Below are 6,000 nucleotides of genomic sequence, written 5' to 3'. Positions count from 1 at the left end.
CAAAGCTTCCCAATCTCCAAAACACTCTCTACACTCTGAAAAGGTGTGGATTGTGTTTGGGTACAAATCTCCTCTCAAGGTATGGTAATGGGAGAGGGAAAGGGAAGGAGAAGAGGCTAGGATGATTTCTCACTAAGAATTAGTAGCTCTCTTTCTAAAAGATGGGTGTGTGTGTTGTAGAAAACCTATTTAGGGTTTTTCTCTCTTAATGACCTTCTTACACATTTGTTGATAATGAGGGTATATATAGTATGGGTGAATGGTAAGAAAGTCAAACTCAAAAATCCTCTAAGCAGAGAGTTTCGCGAGTATCTCGCGAGAAGGCCTTACCCGCAAGATACTTGCGAAATCCTCCAAGTTGGCATGACTCTTCAGCTTCCAGCATGTGCTTCTCACGTGCCCTTTTCGCGAGAAGAGCTTAGTCGCGAACTTCTCGCGAGCATGCACTAATCTTCAATTAAGCTTGAGTCTTCACCAAATTAATACTAAACCCAATACAATAAAATCCCACAAAAATACAAGGAAACAAATTAAAGCAAATACAACACTTTTTGTCATGGAATAAAGCCAACATAAAACATAGTTGTAAATCACAACTTTACACTATGTATTCCAATCAACTATGAGATCTTGTAAAGGCGCCTAACGGCATTAAACCTGTTGGTTGCAAATGGGTTTACAAGAGGAAGAGAGGGATAGATGGAAAGGTTGAAACCTTTAAAGCAAGACTAGTGGCAAAATGGTATACACAAAAAGAAGGTATTGATTATGATGAAACCTTTTCGCTAGTAGCCATGCCTAAATCTATCAAAATTCTCTTATCCATTGCTGCTCATTATGATTATGAGATTTGGGGAATGGATGTCAAGACTACATTTCTTAATGGCAATCTTGAAGAAGAAATCTATATGATGCAACCAGAATGTTTCATAGCAAAGAACCAAGAGCATATGGTATGCAAGTTGAAAATGTCCATTTATGGTCTTAAGCAAGCATCCAGATCATGGAACATTAGATTTGATCAAGCAATCAAATCATTTGATTTTGAACATCTTGATAAACCATGTGTGTACAAAAGACATTGAGACAAAATAGTAATGTTCCTAGTGCTTTATGTTGATGATATTCTACTAATTGGAAATGATGTAAGGGTAATGTCATCGGTAAAGGTTTGGTTGTCAAGTCAATTTGAAATGAAGGACTTGGGTGAAGCTAACTTTATTCTAGGGATCAAGCTTTGGCGATATCGCAAGAATAAGATGTTAGGTCTATCACAAACTGGGTATATAGATAAGGTTCTAGAACGGTTTAGCATGCAAAACTCCAAGAAATGATTACTACTTTTTAGACATGGAGTTCCTCTGTCTGATGACCAAAGGCCTAAGACTCTTAAGGAAGAAAATACCATGAGACAAGTTCCTTATGCTTTTGCAGTGGGAAGTCTCATGTATGCCATGCTATGTACTAGACCAGATATCTGTTATTCAGTTGGCATGGTCAGCCGATATCAATCAAATCTAGGCTTAAACATTGGCAAGCTGTAAAGCATATTCTCAAGTATCTACGGAGAACGAGAGATTATATGATTGTTTAGCATAGTGAGGTTTTGATTCCCATTGGTTATACACATTCAGATTTTCAGTCAGATCTTGATTTCAGAAAGTCCACTTCAAGTTATGTGTTCACCTTGGGAGGTGGAGCCATAAGTTAGAGGAGTGTAAAGCAATCTTGTATTGTGGACTCCACCATGGAAGCTGAATATATTGCCGCTTGTGAGGCGGCAAAGAAAGCTGTTTGGCTCAAGAAATTCCTTTTTGATCTTGGTGTTGTGAGAATGGAGCAAGTTCCCATCACATTGTTTTTAAACAATAGTGGAGCGGTTGCACAATCCAAAGATCCAAGGAATCATAAGAAAGGAAAGCACATTGAGAGAAAGTACCACATTATTCGAGACATTGTTGCTCGAGGAGATGTAGTAGTAGCAACAAAGATTGATAGTGCAAGTAATCTAGCGGATCCCTTTATCAAAACCTTACCACAAAGGACTTTTAAGTCACATTTGAAGGGAATGAGAGTTAGATTAGTGCACAATAGTCTTTAGGGCAAGGGGGAGATTGTTAGGATGTGTGCCCTCAAATCCTATTGTATGATGCTATGTATGACATTATGTATGACTTAATGTTATGATTAATAAAGTTTTTTATTTTTATTTAAAATAATGGTAACATGAATATTTGGACATTATCATATAGTCCATGAGATGCATAGTATGTGATTTATGTGAAAAGTCACAGAAGATATAAATCACAAGTTCTTTGTAAACTCAGAATTATAGTTTGTAGTCAGTGATGAAATTGGCCATTTCATCTGCGAAAACTATAACATATCAACTAAGATGATTTATCTTGATCATGGAAGTGGAGACTTTTAGTTGATATGTTGATATGTTTTAAGAGTTAAGACATATTGAACTAGACCGCTGTGAGATTTATTATTCTCCGAACGACTGTCAAATGAATAATAAATCTCACGACTTCTATTTGCATGAACTCTTAATCCTGAAAGAATAATGGAGGCCGTGAGATCCAACCCTTGTATTTCTCTCCCACTAGATATTTTAAATTAAAGGTTTGATGAGGACACAATTTACTGTTTAATTATTGTAATTTATTATTTTTGGTATTTTTATGTAAAAACGTTATTTTAGGTTTAGGTGATTTAATTCCTTGTTTTTAGGTGCATTTAATGCTTTTTAGGTCAAATTTGATTCCATATATGGTAAGGTATCAATTAGGAGTGATTTTAGAATATATTTTCTTGTCTGTCAAGTTTCATGGAGCCCTTAAATAGGCCTTATGCTTGTAAACGTTTTTCATATTATATTTTGGAATAAAAATCAGAAAAGGTGAGGCTTTGCTCTCTTTTGGTTCTTCAAGAACTGTGAACTTATCAAGGATTCTTCCTTGTAGCGTTCAAAGTTTATACCTTTGGTTCGTAATTCTTTATAATCATTGGGTCAAGGTGAACTTATACCTTTGGTTCGCGTTTCGATTATAAACGTTGGGTCAGGGTTTCTATCATAAATCTGAATTTTAGCTTTCTTGGGCAAGTATTCCAATATTTTTGTTGGGTCTCAAAGCGTGTCGATTGAGGTTCGCATCATTTGGTATTAAATATTCCAATATTTTTGTTGGGTCTCAAAGCGTGTCGATTGAGGTTCGCATCAAGGTTTTTAAGATCAAGAACCATAATAATACTAGACAGCTTGAAAACATAATCCTAATCTCATTAGGAATAAATTTCATAATCCTAGCATTAACAAGATAGCATATATATCCATGTACCTCTATATAAATTGCAACATATGAAACACATTTTAATATATGGATCCAAGACATCCAAGGCATATATAATTTTGAATGCATATGAGACCACACTTCTTAGGTGTAAAGCACACTAGCAATATGCAATTTATTTTTATTATTTTTGTTTTTGGCATGTAGCTTACCAGATGTGAGTGTTTATTTTATGTATTTTTTTATGAATAATGTTATTTATTTTGCATTTTAATGGATTATGCTGCATAACCTAATGAGAATGCTCTAATAGTTGTGCAGTATAATTTTTTGCCTTGTAGTTGCTAAATCCCAAAATGTTATTATAGCATCCCAAAAAAAAAAACACTATATCCAGATTTTTAGGGGGTGCTTGGTAGAGTAGTTTGAGATAGAATTTTTGTAATTTTTTGTAGTTTTTTGAAATACGTGTGTGTGAAAATGTGTGTAATGTTTTTTAAAATGTAAAAATGTGAGTTTGAGATGGGAAAACAAACGGGCTCTTAAACTTAAAAAAGAAATTGCAACATTGCTATAGTAAAGTCTTATTTTTAAACACTTACTGTAGCGGTCCTTACTTTTTTTAAAACTAATTTACTCTCTCTCTCTCTCTCTCTCTCTCTCTCTCTCTATCTCTCTCTCTCTCTCTCTCTCCACCAAATCAAAGTATCGCCACCAGACCAAAGCGCCACCAATTTCTACAACCCAGGCTTTCAAAGTCACAAACCCACAGAAAATCAAAACCCACTTTGCCAAGGCCAAAATTGGAAATTAACATTAATTTCCAAATAATATAATTAGTAGGCACTGTTACAAAACTATATTTTTTACTAACATCTCGAGTCTCAGAAAGTCGATTTTGGGCTATAAATCGAGTCTCAAAGACTCGATTTTCATAGTCTGATCACGTCTGATGTGGCATGATGTGACATTTTTTTCCACGTGGATCTACCTAGAAATCGAGTCTCTAAGACTCGATTTATAAGCTGGCCCTTAAAATGTGCTGCCATCTTCAACCTTCATCTGTTTTAAGCTTGCATATCTCTCTCTCTCTCTCTCTCTCTCTCTCTCTCTCTCTCTCGGTGAAGCCTCCATGGCCGATCGGCCTCCATGATAGTGGGTTCCTCTCAAGTCTGACTTTTAGGGTCGTGGGTTTTTGGACCACGTGGTCGACAGCAACGCCCGACGAGTTCGACCCCATCCTCGCCGTCTATGAATCGGACCTCTGAAACCCGCAGTGGGAGCCCTCGGGCTGGTACAGGCTCAACCCGAATTGGGTCATCAAGCGCGTCACCTACGAGCAAACCCAGGGCCACGCGCCGCCGTACCTGATCTACTGCGACCAAGAGCACCGCCGTATCTGATCTGTTGACTGATGGGTTTTGGGGTTTTTATTTTTTTATCTGGATTTTAGGTGGTTGTTGGGGGTGGATTTGGTTGGATTTATGTGAGTTGTTGGATTAATGCTCGGATTTGTGGATTGTATTTGATAGTGGCTGCTCTGTGCTTATAGATGGTGGCTGATCTGTGTTTGTGTTTTGTACTCCAACACTTGCCGTGGGTCTGTGCTGTGGGTTGAAAAAGCTAAGTAGAATGGGTTTTCTTGGTGGATTAGTTCTGATCTGTGCTTGTATTTGGTCTGTGCTTGTTCTTGGTTGATCTATGTTTTGAACTCCAGACATTTGAAAATTTTTGTTTTACAGATATAAATCGAGTGTTTAAGACTCGATTTCCACGTAGACGACATGTGGAAAAAATGTCACATCAGACATGATCAGACCATGAAAATTGACTTTCAAAGACTCGATTTTTAGGCCCAAAATCGAGTCTCTTAGCCTCGAGATGTTAGTAAAAATATAGTTTTGTAACAGTGCCTACTAATTATATTGTTTGGAAATTAATGTTAATTTCCAATTTTGGCCGCCAACAAGCCTAAACCCATTTGTTAGCCGCGGGACCTTTGCTAGACTGCTAGTTTTAGAGAAAGAGAGAGAGAGAGAGATTGATTAATAAATAAATGAATAGTGTTAGTTGTGATGTCAAAAGTAAAGAGATGGTATGTAGTCATGTGGGGTGAGTTGTGAAATGATATGCTAAAATAGATAAAATAGCTTTTTAGAGTGTAAAATGAGAAATTTTTTAAACTCCAAATGCCAACGCTTTTATAAATATATTAAAATTATTAATGTAGGTTATATAAGTAAACTTTATTACTAAAGGTCTATTTAAAAAGTAAGACAAATAATTGGGACTATACAGGAGTAGTATTAAGAGATACTTGAGGTTATGACAACATGAAAAGGTACAGCTGGGGTTGGTGGTTAGGGTTTCTCCCGCATTGGGTATTGAATTTTTCGATTTTCGGTGGGTAGCAATTGGTTTACCAGGTAGCTTTTGTCAAATCCTATCTTATCTATTATCTTCACTGGTATAGTGATTGGGTTTCAATCCCTCTCTCTCTCTCTCTCTCTCTCTCTAAAGGTCTAGTGGCTTGGCTATTTCCTTTTTCCTCTACTTTCTTTTCTATTATTTTCTTGGTGTAATTTATTAGTAATTTGGTGCTAAAACTTGGTGGATGAACTAAATTGTTGTGACTTTTTTAAATTATTACAATTGTTGTGACTTCGTACATATAATCACTAGGGTTTAGATGATAAGTAGCATT

This window comes from Castanea sativa, chromosome 3 (assembly GCF_040712315.1).
Source record: "Castanea sativa cultivar Marrone di Chiusa Pesio chromosome 3, ASM4071231v1".
In the NCBI taxonomy this organism is placed as follows: domain Eukaryota; kingdom Viridiplantae; phylum Streptophyta; class Magnoliopsida; order Fagales; family Fagaceae; genus Castanea; species Castanea sativa.
This window is presented reverse-complemented; position numbering follows the sequence as displayed.